Source organism: Suncus etruscus, chromosome 4 (assembly GCF_024139225.1).
Source record: "Suncus etruscus isolate mSunEtr1 chromosome 4, mSunEtr1.pri.cur, whole genome shotgun sequence".
NCBI classification, from domain to species: domain Eukaryota; kingdom Metazoa; phylum Chordata; class Mammalia; order Eulipotyphla; family Soricidae; genus Suncus; species Suncus etruscus.
Genome location: NC_064851.1, coordinates 150,400,950 through 150,417,948, shown reverse-complemented (window position 1 = coordinate 150,417,948; position 16,999 = coordinate 150,400,950).

Genomic DNA, 16,999 nt, shown 5'->3' with positions numbered 1-16,999 from the left:
CTGTGCTAGTTGGTGCTAGTTGTTATTGTTGTTGTTAATTGTTAATTAAATGCATTATTCTTTTCTTTTTGGGAGGGGTCACACCCGTTTGATGCTCAGGGGTTACTCCTGGCTAAGTGCTCAGAAATTGCCCCTGGCTTGGAGGGACCATATGGGAGGCTGGGGGATCGAATCGCAGTCCTTCCTTGGCTAGCGCTTGCAAGGCAGACACCTCTAGCGCCACCTCTCCTGCCCCAAATTATTCTTTTCATTCATTGAGCTTGATAGGCTTCTATGCAACTTTTTCATCAAATTTTCTGTTTCCCATTAGGTTGTGATTACTGCGAAATTTGAAGGAAGTATCTTACAGCCACATAGGTTCAGGAGCTGTGGAGCTAAGGCCTACTAACACAACCTAGTAAATCAAGTCCGGTGGCTGCTAAATGTAAACAGGAGGGTATTCCGCCACCCCTATTCCAATAAGGCCACAGAGTTTTTATTGCAGAGATCAAACTACCTAGAACAGTTTGGCTGTTTGATGGCATGTCTAGGTTCAGCGGTGGAGCTGGGCCATTTATAAATGAGAGAAAGATGTGGCTGCTGCTGGATCTAGACAGAAGAGAAGTGAATTTGCCTGCCCTATTCCAAAAAAGTCAGAGTTTTCAGTCATGAAATTTATCTACCTGCTTTGAGATCCTGCATTTTTTTTTTGTTTTGTTTTTTTTTTTTTTGTTTTTGGGCCACACCCGTTTGATGCTCAGGGGTTACTCCTGGCTATGTGCTCAGAAATCGCCCCTGGCTTGGGGGGACCATATGGGACGCCGGGGGATCGAACCGCGGTCCGTTCCTTGGCTAGCGCTTGTAAGGCAGACACCTTACCTCTAGCGCCACCTTCCCGGCCCCGAGATCCTGCATTTTTTTAGTTTATATCCTAATTTCTATAAATTAGACTTCATGTTGCCATGCTTTTTCCTAAGTCAGAGGTCTTGGGCAGCACACCAGATGGACTGTGCCAGCCTGATATCTGTGCCTCCTGCTGGGAAGCTGGGACAGGCGTTCTCTCTATTCACTGAAACCAAAGAAGTCACTGAAGAAGCCAGCTGTCATGTTCTATGATGTTATGGAGCTCTGTGTGTGTGTGTGTGAGATTATCTTTTTCTAAATATAATTTTCATTATTCTTACGAGTTTTTTTTAGATTTATTAATTATTTTATTAGATTTTTCTTGCAGTATTTTTGTTTGAGTCTCTTTTAGCTGATACCCTTCTTGTTCTTGGATATGTGTACAGGAGCTCTTTAGTTTTGAGGACTTCTCAGTAATTTTATTTGCCTGTTGCTTTTTTATAGGGGTTGTTGTCCATCTTTTGGTATTATCTGGAGATATCATGCACCTGACTTTCAAGCTCACTGATTCTGTCCTCAGCAACTGTAACTGAATGAGGACTTCCAATGAATTTTTCATTTTACCTACCAAGTTTTTCAGTTCTGTCATTTTATTTTGAAGTTTCCTCATACCTTCTCTTATTTCCTCTTGAGTTTTATTGTCTTTCCATTTGAGGAATTTTTTGATTTTCTTGAATATTCTCAAGTTTTATCATTATTCTTCATGAAAAAATGAGAAATAGAACTAAAACAACAGTTTTGCACATATGTAAAATATGCAAAAATAAATATATTAGAAAACAAAAATCTAAATAAGGCAAAATGAGTAAGCAATGACCCAAGTCAAAGCATAATTTTGCATTTTTTAATTATCAGATATAGATGTTTTTAATTTCCATATTCCGGAAATAATATGGTTTTAAAATATATTATCTACAAAGGAATAAAACTAAACATTTTTTAGAATCCTTTATTGCATTGCTAAATGTCAATAAAGAAATCTACATGCTTATGAGAAAGGTTTGGTCCAAGAATTATTCCCAAGAAAATTGTTTCATATGTTAAGGAAAGATATAATCTTATGAGCAAGAAAACAAAATATATCATTTTCTTAAAGATATAAACTTATAAATATCTATGTAAAATCTTAAGAAGGCAGATAGAATAACATAAATTTGATGGGAAACAATTATATAAAGAGTTAAATGTAAGCATTGTCTTAAGTCTAGTTAAATAAGTAATCATAGATATTAAAAGTATTTCTAAAACAGAAGATACATAATAAAAATAACAATTTAGAAATAATAATCTGATGGTTTAACAGATGAATTCCTTCAAACTTTCAAGGAACAGATAATTCCCATTCTATTTAAACTTTTTCAGAGCATATAAAAATATGGAACACTTCCCAGTTAATTTTATAAAGTCTACATAACTCTAAAATCAAAACCTCACAAAGCAAAAAAGAAAAAGAAGGAAAACTACTTGCTAATTTAATTTGTTACTTCAATCTAAAATACTGACAATAATATTAGCAATAGAATACAGTATATTAAAAGAATAATATACCATGGCAAAATAAAATTTATTCCATGAATATAGAATTATTCAATCTTTTAAATCAATATGTATCACACAATAATAAGTCAGAAAAACAAAAATAATATCTTGAGGAGACTAAACGGTATTTAAAAGGATGTTAGTTTTCCCTAATTTGTTTTGAAGACAGTAAACTTGAAAAAATAGAAGTAAACTACATAAACCTAATAAATAATATTATTTTTGGATCATGCTCTACTATTACACTTAGTGACAACACATTAGATACATCTTTAAAGTTAGAAATAACCATGAATATAAGTTGTCACTATAGTTAACTAACATGGAAGTTTTTTTTTTTTTTTGGTTTTTGGGCCACACCCGTTTGATGCTCAGCGGTTACTCCTGGCTATGCGCTCAGAAATCGCCCCTGGCTTGGGGGGACCATATGGGACGCCGGGGGATCGAACCGCTGTCCGTCCTATGCTAGCGCTTGCAAGGCAGACACCTTACCTCTAGTGCCACCTTCCCGGCCCCTAACATGGAAGTTTTAACCTATACAAGAAGAAAAGAAAATTTCATTAAAACATGTCTAATATAGTTTAATGTTTAAATTAGAGGAAAATAAAAGAATTTATCTCTTTTTTAAACTTTATTTATTATTTGATTTTTGGTTGATTTTTGGGCTACATCTAGAGGCACTCAGGGGTCACTCCTGGTTTCTGCACTTAGAAACCGCCCTTGGCAGGCTGGGGGACCATATGGAATGCTGGAATTGAACTGGATCTCTCCCCAATCGGCCACATGCAAGGCAAATGCCCTACTGCTGTGTTATCTCTCCAGCTCCAAAATAATTTTAACTTTTATTTACAAAATCAACTGGATTTTGTAACTGTAAAATCAACTGGGAGATCGAGCACCCCACATATCAAAGGAACTCTGAATGAATTTTCCACCGCCTGTCTGATTCAAGCCACAAAAGTTTGCATAGCCCCGAACCAACAGAAAACTCTGCAAATAAATTTAGCTCAGCACAAAGAATCTGGCTTAACCAGATGCCTTAACCTTTCCATGGAACCTGTTTTTGTAACTGCTCTCAAGCATGTAGTTATAGATATGTTTTTGTAAAGTTTAAATTATGATCCTTATTGCTTGCACAAAAGATAGATCTAAATGGAAAATAGGCTAAACAAATAATTGTATTTGCGTAAATATCAATTAGCTATTTGTTTAAGAATTTGCTTCCCCTCCCCCCATCCTGCCAGGTTCCTCTTTATCCTTCCCGCCATCAAAATGTGTTTATGCTCCCATTGGTTAAAATTGTTGTACTTGTACAAATCTGATTGGTTTATGTTTCAATCCTATGTTACTAAAATAGGCCCTGGATTGAGCTATTATGAAAGGGGCCCTTGGGCTACTGTGAAGGTAAGAAGTGCTCAGGCCATGGGGGTATTGTTGGAAAGATGTGTGCAGAAATAATGTTAACCGTATATTAACTTCTGATCCTCAATAAAAATAAGCTATTATAAAATAAAGAAAAGAGAAAAAAAATCAACTGGTAAAATTAGCAAAATTAATAGAAAGTGGAGTATCTAGTTCAGAATTGAGCATCTCAATGAGGAGCAAAGTCTCCACTTGCTTGTCCAGGCCACACTCCATTCACAGAATACTCTTCTGGCACCAGACTATTCCAGAAGCAAGAGCCACAACTCTAAAGTAGACTCCCCTAACACAGGTGAAAGATAATCTCTCACTCTCAGTAGTGCTCCCTCAGATCTACCTGGCCATGAAGATACCACTGAATGAAATGAAAAAGATACACTTCCCAGATTACAAAAGAAACCATGGTAAAGCGGCAAATAACCCTATCACAGTTAGTGTGCAAAGATTGTAATCCTGAGGAATCTATCAGCAACAGCCATCTATATAATCGCGCAGAAAAAGACCAGAATAGAAATGCTTATCATGTTTAATAACCTCAAAGAACTCTCTGAACAGATGGCCAATAAAGCAAAAAAGAATATAAGGATATAAATGAGAAACCTACAATCACAAATGCCATTTTACAAGATGAATCCCATAAATACACTAAACTCCCACAGAAATATGGGACAAAACTACATGACAGCAATCTCTCTTAATGTCAATGGTGCTAAATGTACCAACTATGAGACAGAGTGATGGAACAGATTAGGAAATTGAACCCAACATTCTGATGCCTACAGGAAACACATTTGAAGAGTCATAACAAACACAGGCTCAAAATCAAATGTCGGAAGACAATTCTTCAAACAAACAGCTCCTTTAAAAGGAGCACAGTAGTATTCTAGTATCAGACAATATAGACTTCAGACCCAAAAAGGTTACAAGAGGCACAGGATTGTTTCTTAATTATCAAAGAAAATGTACATTGGAAAGAACCCATGGGGTCCTATATGCACCAACAAAAAGCCAGAAAGATACTTGAAACATTTACTAAGAGTCTTGAAGGAAGATCTTGATGGAAGCACAATAGTAGCTTGAAATGTAAACAGCACTCTGTCAACCTCTTGATTATCAAATAGAATAAAACTTAGTAAGGAAATTTAGTGTATATATACACAATTATATAAATATACACAATTTTCATCCACCCAAAGCTTAATACACATTGTTCTCCAATGCACATAGTATAGTCTCCAAGATAGACAATTTGCTAGGCCAAAAGCATCCCTCTGGAGGGAGGAGATGGGGACATTGGTGGTAGGAATGTTACACTGATGAAGGGAGGTGCTCTTTTTATGACTGAAACCCAACTACAATTATGTTTGTGATCAAGGTGTTTAAATAAAGATATTGTTAAAAACAAAAACATCCCTTATAAAATCAAGAGAATAGAAATTATATCAGCTATCTTCTCAGACCACAATACAATGAAAATGGAAATTAATCATAGCAAAAAGAAAATACTTAACTTCTAGAAATTAAACAGCTCACTACCGAAAACAACCAGAAAGGAAATCAAAGAAATCAAAAGATTACTGGAAGCAACTAAAAATGGTGACACAAATTTGTGGGGCATAGCAAAATCACTGTTAAGAGGAAAGTTTATAGCTCTGGAAGCTTTCATTCGCTTCTATAAGAAAGGTCCATATAAATAATTGCACAGCTTGAGAAACTAGAGAAGAATCATCAAAATGAGCCAAAAAAGGGCAGGAGGGAGGAAATAATAAAACTTAGAGCTGAAGTTAATGAACTGTAGTCCCAAAAATCAAACCAAAAGATCACCAAAAGCAAGAGCTGGTATCTTTTTTTTAATAAGGTCAATAAATTACTAGCACTTCTCACAAAGAAAAATAAACAGTCAAAAATGAAAGAAAAAATGTCACAACAGATACCACAAAAATGGAAACAAATACCAGAATTTACTTTGAGAATCTTTATGGCACAAAATGAGTGAACATAGAAGAAATGGATAAATTCTTGGACTCCCAGAACCCTCAAGGTAGAACCAAGATGATGTGAAAACCTATCAATATTGATAAAATTGAGGTAGTAATAAAATGTTTTCAAAAACTAAAGCCCAGACAAGATGAATTTACTAAATTTACTAGTGAATTTTTTCAGACCTTTAAGAGTGAATTATTGATAATCTTTTTCATTCTTATCAAGGAAATTGTATAAACAGAAACATTGACAAACTGTTTTTATGAAGCAAACATTACCGTAATACTGAGCTGCACTGAGATGAGATGAGAGAGAGAGAGAGAGAGAGAGAGAGAGAGAGAGAGAGAGAGAGAGAGAGAGAGAGAGAGAGAGAATTATGGCCAATATTCTTGACAAACACAGATTCAATATCTTCAGTAACATACTAACAAATAGAATCCAACAGTGCATCCAAAAATCATACACCATGACCAAGTGAAAATCATCCTGGGCATGCATGGATAACATATGGAAATCATTCAATGTGACACACAATATCAATAAAATAGAAAATGAAAATCATATAACCATATCTACAGATGCAGAGAAAGCATTAGACAAGATCCAGCATACATTATGATAAAAAAATATCTTTCAATATAATGGGAATTGAAGGAACTTTCCTCAACATTGTTAAGCCATTTGCTACAGCCCGCAACAAATATTAAACTTAGTGGAGAAAAGTTAAATGCTTTGCCTCTAAGGTCAGGCACAGAACAAGTTTACCTACTCTCACCAATGTTATTTAATATAGTTCTGGAAGTACGTGCCATAGCAATTAGGCAAGAAATAGATATTAAGGACACTCAGACAGGAAAGAAAGAAGCCAAGCTCTCACTATTTTTGGATAACATAATGTTAAATTAAAAAAAAAAAGTTCCACCCCTTGACTTGTGTAGATACCAAGATCTTTAGTCTGATTTTATCACCCAGGATGGAGCAGAAGTCTTCCAAACAGCATGAAAGCATCAAGAGGAGAGTAAATGAACTTGTACGGAGTCTATAGTTAATCCCATGACAATATACTCTAAGGGTGGAGAAACCTTGTATCTATTAGGCCAAGGAAATTCTTTTTCAAATGACCCCAATATTTAGTGCGCCTGTGCAGGAGGGGGAAAAAAAAAGCACAAAACAATTTTTCTCCTTTTTTTATTTATCTATCTAGTTTTTGTCGATTTCTTTGTTTTGGAGTGGTTATTGAAGTTGTTGTCTCCATTTATATTTATATATTTATTTATTTTCTTCCTTTCCTTTCTTCTTCCTTCCTTCCTTCCTTCCTTCCTTCCTTCCTTCCTTCCTTCCTTCCTTCCTTCCTTCCTTCCTTCCTTCCTTCCTTCCTTCCTTCCTTCCTTCCTTCCTCCTTCCTTCCTTCCTTCCTTCCTTCCTTCCTTCCTTCCTTCCTTCCTTCCTTCCTTCCTTCCTTCCTTCCTTCCTTCCTTCCTTCCTTCCTTCCTTCCTTCCTTCCTTCCTTCCTTCCTTCCTTCCGTGCAGGCAAGGCAGGCACCTTACCTCTAGCGCCACCACCCGGCCCTTCTTTCTTTATGTACTCTGCCATGTTTTTATCTCAAGATCATGGCTCTTATGTGGTGCTTACCTTTATTGTTGGAGTGCTCACTGGATATTTTATTTTATTTGACACTTCCTTTTGTACTGTTGGAGTGAATCACCTTTTTCCCCTTCATCTCTCAAACCCATGATGAGAGCCTCTAGTAGGACTCCGCCCATTTTCAGTGTATTTGATTTTTACCCCAGGGTATTACTTTTCTCTTCTTCAAACAAAACCATGTAACTTCATCTATCTAGTCCCGCCTCCCAGTTACAGGAGGAAATAAGGGAGTTACCAAGGCCAAACAGGTGTAAGACCACTAAGTAGCAAGTTAGGCACAGAGGAGACCATGTATTCTTGCAGCCCCAGGGGTGAGGGAGGAAGATATGGGAGGTAAGATGGGAATGGAGGTGTAGGGAGAACAATTCAGGGATGGGAATTCCCCTGATATTAAGTTAACATGTACCTAAAATATTATTGTCAACAAGAGCTTGCTTTACATGCAAAAATTGGGGGTGGTGGGAGGACAACTTTGGTGGTGGGAATTCCCCTGATTCAATATCAATATGTACTTAAAATATTACTGTGAAAGATATGTAATCCACTTTGGTCAAAATAAAAATTATTATAAAAAAAAGAATTTTACAGATTCAATGTAGTCTCTATATCAGGGGTCTCAAACTCGCGGCCTGTGGGCCGTTTGCAGACTTCCATACATTTTGTGGCCCGTGGCCAGCCTTCAAATATCACAGTATTTGCTATTATTCGCTTACCAAATAATCGCAATAAAAATCGCATTAGTAAGAAAAAAATCGCATTGAACATTCGCATACCCCGAGCAGTTTCGTTCGGGGTATGCAAATATTTAATACGATTTTTTTCTTACTAATGCGATTTTTTATTGTGAATATTCGGTAAGCGAAATTCCTTATGCGGCCCTGCCTCACTCTGACTTTGCCTCCTGCGGCCCCCAATAAATTGAGTTTGAGACCCCTGCTCTATATAATATCTATGACATTTAAAAAAAATAGACCGAACACTCCTAAAATTTATATGGAACAATAACACCCCACCCCTAATAGCTAAAACGATTCATTGGGGAAAAGTGAATTGTGTCAATATTTTCCAGAACTTCAAATTCTACAAAAAATGATGGTAATTAAAACAGCATGATACTAAATAATACATTCTCACATCATTGGATAAACTTTGATATTGTGAGACAGACTTCAGGTATATTATTGATTTATTTTTGATAAAGGACTAAAGAATATTAAATAGAGCAAGGAAAGCCTCTTTAGTAAGTGGCGCTGAGATAAATGGCAGGCCAAATACAGAAAAATGAACTCATACATTTTTCTAAAGCTATGAACAGAAACCAAATCAAAATAGACTAAAGACCTTGATATCAGATCTGAAACCATAAGGCACATAGAGAAAACTATAAGCAGAACTTTCTATTATATTGATTCTAAGAACATCTTTCAAGGATGAAACACAACTGACCAAGCAAATGGAAGCAATGATAAACAAATGGGATTTATCAAATTAAGAAGCTTCCACATCTCAAATAAAATTATTACCATGATTTATGTAATGGAAGCAATAATCAATTAAATACTCATCTGATACAGGGTTAATATCAAGTATATATAAACACTGTAGAACTTTACAAGAAATAAGCGTCCAGCCCCATAAAAAATGGACATTTGAAATGACCAGAAATTACCTCAAAGAGAAATACAAATGGCCAAAATGCACATGAAAAAATGCTCTCCATCAGACGAAGATCAAATGATGTTATCTGCATGTATGTGGTGAGCGAAGAGCAGGTATGACTTGAGGTGCTGCTGAGCCTGGGGTACAGGCAAAAGAGTTGTTGGGTGCAGGTGCTACCTCCTTAAGTCCCAAGGGGAAAAAACAAGCAAGAGCCTTCTCCTCTTCCTAAAACTGCAAGTCTGTGAAGTATATTCATGGGAACACTGGCAGCGAGAGAGACAAGAATAGAGACAAGATGCAACATCACTAATGATAATCAGAATATTTGATCCCATTTTACCTACTACATGCACCCACCTTCCTGAACAGGGACCCAGAGAATTCCCTTAGTATCCAGACAAAGCAGGCTATGACACTCCATCACTGATCATCAGAGAGATCCAAATCAAAGCAACAATGAAATACAATCTCATAGAACAGCGATTGGCACACATCAAAACACCCAACCAAATAAACAAATGAAAAAGCAAACAAGAACAACAGTGCTGCTACCATATATACTCTCACTGTTGGTGGGAATGGAAAGTAAGCTAGTCTTTCTGGAAAACAATATGGACATTCCTAAAAACATTTAGGAATTGAGCTTTCATTTGACCCAGAAACTCCAATTTTTGGAATATACACAATGCCCCCCCCCCCAAATTAGTAAAAAGACATTTATACCCCTATTTTTCTTATAGCACAATACATAACAGCCAAAATTTGTAACAACCTATGTTCAAGAATAGGTGATTGAATAAATTATTGCACATATACACAATGGAATACTACTAGGCCATAAGTAGTATTTGCCTGAGTAAAGAAACTCAAGCTAAAATTAAAAGGCATTAATGATTGGGAAAAGAAATTAACACACAATATATCATCTAAAGGATTAATATAAAGATAAACAAAAGTCTTAGAAAGCACAACAATCATAAAATGGGAAGTGATGTACAGACTCACAAAGAAGATAATCAATAAACTATATGAAAAAGTCTTGAATTGTATCTATTTGAATTTATTTTATTGGAAACTTTTTGATACTCTTAAATTTGAATGCTTAATTCCTTTTAAAATGTCTTGGCTATTATTTCTTCAAATAATGTTTCTACTTTGTCTTTTCTCTTTTCTTTTTCTTACAACTATTTATCTTATGTTACACCATCAGGTCTTATGGTGCTTCTTGATCATCTTTATTTATTTAAATTGTTGACCTATTTGATTGTCTTATATTGTTGATAGCTCCAGAATGCTGATTCTATAAACCACTTACTTATTACTGGGCCTTAATGTTAAAGTTTTAATTTGGCTACTGTATTCATGGTTTCTTTTTTTACAAAATGGGCCCAACCACCATAGTGTTCAGGGGACCTAGAAACTGTTGTGTGGGTCTGATCTTTTTGTGTATGGGTTCAGATGTGGGTTGCTCAGCCCAGTGGTGCTTGGGCTACCAGGGCCACACATGGTAGTGTTTGGGGGGAATGTATTAGGTCTATTCTCAGTATTCTTTTGAGGGACTTGGTTTGGTAGACCTGTCTTTTTTTTTTTTTTTTGCTGGATGGGGAGGAGGGTCACACCCAGCAATGCTCAGGAGTTCTTCCTGGCTCTGCACTCAGAAATCGCTCCCATTACCGTAGGGCAGGGGTCTCAAACTCGTGGCCCATGGGCCATTTATAGCACTCTGTACAATATTTTGTGGCCCGTGGCCGGCCTTCAAATATCGCAGTATTCGCGATTATTGGCTTACCAAATAATCGCAATAAAAATCACATTAGTAAGAAAAAATCGCATCAAACATTTGCATACCCAGAACAGTTCCATTTGGGGTATGCAAATGTTTAATGCAATTTTTTTGGCCACATCCATTTGATGCTCAGGGATTACTCCTAACTAAGCGCTCAGAAATCGCCCCTGGCTTGGGGGGACCATATGGGACGCTGGGGGATCAAACCGAGGTCCTTCCTTGGCTAGTGCTTGCAAGGCAGACACCTTACCTCTAGAGCTACCTCACTGGCCCCATTAATGCGATTTTTTTTATTTAAACAACTTTATTACATACATGATTGTGTTTGGGTTTCAGTCATGTAAAGACCACCCATCACCAGTGCAACATTCCCATCACCAATGTCCCAAATTTCCCTCCTCTCCACCCAACCCCCACCTGTACTCTAGACAGGCTTTCTATTTCCCTCTTACATTCCCTTGAATGTAATTTCTCTTGCTGCTTTGAGAATTCTGTCTCTATCTGTGGGATTCGTCATTGTGACTAGGATGTGTCTTGGGGTGTTTTTTCTGGGGTCTCTTTTAGTTGGTACTCTTCGGGCATGCAGGATTTGATCACATGTATTCATTAGCTCTGGTAGTTTCTCTTTAATGATGTTCTTGACCATTGATTCTTCCTGGAGATTTTTGTCCTGGGTCTCTGGGACTCCAATGATTCTTAAGTTGTTTCTGTTGAGCTTATCATAGACTTCTATTTTCATCTGTTCCCATTTTTTGAGTAATTTTTCCATTGTTTGATCATTTGCTTTAAGGCTTTTTTTCAATTTCTTCTGCTGTATGGAATTGTTATTCATCTCATCTTCCAGTGTACTTATTCTATCCTCAGCTGCTGTTAACCCATGGAAAAGCTCAACCATGTTTTTCTTTAATTCATCTACTGAGATTTTCAGACCTGATATTTGACCTGGAATTTCAGTTTGGAGTTTTCTGATTTCTATCTTCATATTTCTTGATTCTTATTAGTGTTTTCTCCTATACTTTCTTTGAGGTTTTTGAACATCTTCCATATTGCGACTCTAAACTCCTTATCTGAGAGACTGACTAGTTGGTTGGTCATGTTCAAGTCATCAGAGTTGCCATCGTCATTCTCTATGTCTGGCTCTGCCCAGCGTTGTTTCTCCATTGTCACACTTATATTGTGGGTTTTTCTACATGTTGTGGTTGTATTCATTGGCTAAATGATGTGCACAGCTGTGAAGCAAAGTGGGCATGGAAACTCACCTCCAGGGAAGACCCAAGGGAAGGCGAGCCGTCCACAGATGAGCCACACACAGTATGAAATCAGGCCGAAGATGGAGCACAGCACAGAAGACAGGCAGATAGGGGTGCTGGCATCTGAGTTCCAGCAGAGTTCAGCCGCTTCCCCTTTTTGTGCATGTAAACTCACCTCTGGGGAAGGCTCCAGGGAAGGTGAGCCATCTGCAGATGAGCCACACACAGGATGAAATCAGGCTGCACAGAAGACAGGCAGATAGGGTTGCTGGCATCTGAGTTCCCAGAAATCCTTTAGAACTTTAATCCTAGTCTGAAATGGGTAATCCCCTCAAATGTTTGGGGCTTCCCATCCTCTTACTGACAAAGCTGAAAGAGCTTGAAGCCTCCAAAACCTTCACTGTAGTCTCCAGGGTCACCCAGAAAATTGACATTCATCTCTGAAGCAGGCAGGATCACTGGCAGGAACAATGATGAAATCCAGTCTCAGGCACCTGAAAACAGCATGACCCAAGATGGCTTCTACACCCTTCTGACTCCTGGCAGAAACCAGCAGGAATCAGTGTGTGTATGTCCCGACCCACCTCTGAAGCAGGCAGGATCGCCGGCAGAAACACAGATGAAATCCAGTCTCAGGCAACTCTGAAGTAGGCAGGATCACCGGCAGGATCACTGATGAAATCCAGTCTCTGGCAGCTCTAATGCGATTTTTTATTGCAAATATTCAGTAAGTGAATAATTGCGAATACTTTGTGCCTAGCGCAGATGTCATTTCCGCTGCTCCTGCCCGCTGTCCCTTGCGTTATTGGAGGCCTAAGGGAGAGAAGGGAGAGAAATCTATTACAGAATTAGATTTTGTCATACCTTTATCATGACTTCATCAAATCCTGCAGTGAAGAGAAAGATTGATGACGAACACAGACAATTTCAGGAAAAGTGGGAGGTGATGCAGTATTTCTTTGTTGAGCACAGGGGCATCCCCACATGTCTTATTTGCTCAGAGAAAGTTGCAGTGCACAGGGAATATGACTTGAAACACCATTATTCAACTAAACATGCTGAGGAATGTGCAAAATATCAAGGAAATGAGCCAAGCGGGTTGCCAGTCTTAAAGTATGTCTAATGAGGCAACAAGATTTCTTCAAGAAAGCAACCAAAGAGAATGTTGCATCAGTTGAAGCTAGTTTCATGGTTAGTGAGATGATTGCTAAGGCAGGGAAACCATTCACAGAAGGAGAGTTTGTTAAAAAATGCATGTTACAGCCTGCAAGTATTATCTGTCCGGAAAAAGAAAGGTCAGTTTAGCAAAATCAGCCTTTCTGCCTACACTGTGGCAGAGCACATTTCTGACATGTCAAGTGACATTTATCATCAACTGTGTGAGAAAGCCAAATGTTTTGATGCATACTCAGTTGCTCTTGATGAGGGCACAGATATAACAGACACTGCCCAGCTCACAATATATGTCTGTGGTATTGATTGCAATTTTGAATTGACAGAGGAGCTGCTCACAATAATTCCAATGCATGACCAGACAACCGCTAATGAGATATTTTGGCATCTGTGTGATGCCATTGAGAATGCAGGTTTGCCATGGAAAAGGTTTGTTGGAATAATAACCGATGGAGCACCATTGATGACAGGCAGGAAAAATGGACTGGTGGCACTTGTTCAAAAAAAAAAACTTGAAGAGGAGGGTATAGAGAAGGCCATTGCTCTTCACTGCATTATCCTTCAGCAGGCCCTTTGCAGTAAATGCCTCCCGTGTGACAATGTGATGTCTGTTGTTGTGAAATGCATCAACCAAATCAGATCCAGGGGCTTAAAGCACAGGAGATTCCGTGTGTGTGTGTGTTTTTTTAGAGGAAATGGAGTCAGAATATGGAGATGTGCTCTATTTCACTGAGGTACGTTGGCTCAGCAGGGGAAATGTCCTGAAAATATTTTTTGAGTTGAGAGAAGAAGTGAAAGCCTTCATGGAGAAGGATGGGAATGCTGTTTCTGAGTTGAATAATCACAAATGCTCATGAACTTAGCTTTTCTTGTTGACATCACACATAAGCTGAATGTACTCAACAAGATGTTACAAGGCCTGGGGCAGCTTATCAGTGCTGCCTATGACAACATCAGAGCATTCTCCACAAAACTTGTGTTATGGAAATCCCAGCTCTCTCAGACAAACTTTTGCCATTTCCCAGCATGCAAGGAACTTGTGAATGCAGGCATACCATTCAGTGGTGAGAAATATGTTGATGCTATTTTTAAGCTAGAGAAGGAATTGGATCAGAGATTTGCAAACTTCAAAATGCACAGAGCCCCTTTCCAAATTTTTGTGGAACCCTTTTAGTTTGATGTGCAAGATGCCCCTCCTGTGCTTCAAATGGAGCTCATTGACCTGCAATGCAACTCTGATCTCAAAGCCAAGTTCAGGGAGATTAGTGGAATAGCAGACATGCATGGGCAATTTTTGAGAGAATTGCCCCCCAGCTTCCCTGAGCTTTCCTGAATGTTCAAGCGCACCATGTGCCTTTTTGGGAGCACATATTTGTGTGAAAAGTTATTCTCCACATTGAACTTCAATGAGTCAAAGTACAGGTCTAGACTTAATGATGATCATCTTCAAGCCATATTGAGAGTCTCAACTGCTTCCTCTCTAAAGCCAAATGTGGTTCAGATTTGTGAGAAGAAGCGCTGTCAAGTCGCTGGCAGCAAGGAATAGGCAAAAGATGCCATGTTCAAAAGAACTATTCATGATCTTCACTCAATGTTCTTTTCATGTTCAGAAAAAATAATTAAAACTGTTATTAATGACGTTTGAGGACTTATTTTTTTGTGAAATCCCTTATGCGGCCCTGCCTCACCCCGACTTTGCCTTCTGTGGCCCCCAGGTAAATTGAGTTTGAGACCCCTGGCGTAGGGGAACCATATGATGCCTGCAATTGAACCATCGTCTGTCCTGGATTGGCAGCATGCAAGGCAAATACCGAACCGCTGTGCTATCTCTCTGGCCTTAGGCCTATCTTTTTTGTTGAAAATGTGCTTTGTAGCTCTTAGGCCATTTTACTAGAACAGATAGGATAGCACCTGGGCCAGTCTTATGGAACACAAGTATTCTACTCACTATAATTTCTCGCCAATCTCTTAAAGACCTTATTTTTAAAGCAAGTAAATACATATTTTCTTCAAGTAAGACAGGGCATTTTTTCTGTTCCTAAATTCTATTTTGTTCATATTATAGTTTAGTCGGGGCCTGAGCAATAGCATAGCGGTAAGGTGTTTGCCTGCACATGGTCAATACAGGACAGACCCCTGTTCAAATCCCAGCATCCCAAATGGTACCTCGAGCCTGCCAGGAGTGACTTCTGAGTACAGAGCCAGGAGTAATTCTTGAGCTCCACCGTGATCCAAAAACAAAACAAACAAACAAACAAAAGTCATAGTTTAGTCATATATAAGAATAAGTCCTATAAAGAACTTTTTCTTTATTCTTTTGGAGTTGTGGTATGTCCTTCAAATAGTATCTTTTAAAATCTTTTTGTTTGTTTTTTTTGGTGGGGGGCCACAACCGGTCACGCTTAGGTGTTACTCTTGGCTATGCGCTTAGAAATTGCTTGGGGGTTCTTCATATGGCTTGGGGGACCATATGGGATGCCAAGGGATCAAACCACAGTCTGTCCGAGGCTAGCTCTGGTAAGGCAGATGCCTTACCGCTTGTGCCACCACTTCCAGCCCCCTTATATGCTTTTTATTTTAAATAATAACTTCTTTATTTAAGCACGGTGATTACAGAAAGGGTCGTAGTTGGTTTTCAGTCATCAAATGAATACCAACCTTCACCAGTTTAACTTTTTTCCACCACCAATGGTCCCTATTTCCCTCCACTCTCATTTCCTACCTGTATTTAAGACAGTCATTCTATTTCTCTCTCCACTACCATTGTCATAGGAGTTGTTAGTGCAGTTATTTCTCTAACTGCACTTACCACTTTTTGTGGAGAGCTTTATATCATGGACTGGTCCTTCTGCCTGCATCTCTATGGTTTCTGGGTATTATTACCATACAGTCTTTTATTTTTCTTAAATCCTGCAAATGAGTGTCTACTCTGTGTCTCCCTCTCTCCTTCTGATTCATTTCACTCAGCATGATAGTCTCTATGTCCATTTTCATACACATTTTATAAAGTTCTCATGGTATAGCTCTCCCCTCCCTTTTATTAAGTTTATTCCTCAGTACTTGATGTTTTAGGGCACTATCTTGAATGAAATAGACTCATCTCTCCTGTGATTCATTTTTTATATATAAGAATGAGAAATATTTTGGTAAAATCATAGGACTCAAACTTTAAGTGCCAAGTATAAAAAGGTGTATTCCAATATGGCGGGGGAATGGGTTGTAGGAGAGGAAAACTGGGAACACTGGTGGAGGAAATTTGACACTGATTGGCTGGGATTGATGCTGGAACATTGCATATCTAAAAACCTAACTATGAATAATTTTATAAGTCAGGTGCTTTAATAAAATAAAATTTAAAAAGACAAAAGTTTTAAAAAAGCACAAAAATAAAAATATAATCACTGTTATCTATGTGTTATGGGAAATACAGGGTTATTTAAACATCTCTACTGATAATTGTTCCTTATATAGAACTGTTTCACTGTATGTGAGCCATAATGTAAAATGTTGAAAAATTGAGTAGTTTAAGTTTATAAGTCCAACTTATATCCTTCCATCATTCACAAGTTATTTTATTTAAAAATCTAATTGCACATTAATTTGAGTCAGAACCTAATATACAATACTAAAATAGTGTCCAAAATGTCAGTATGAAAGTGA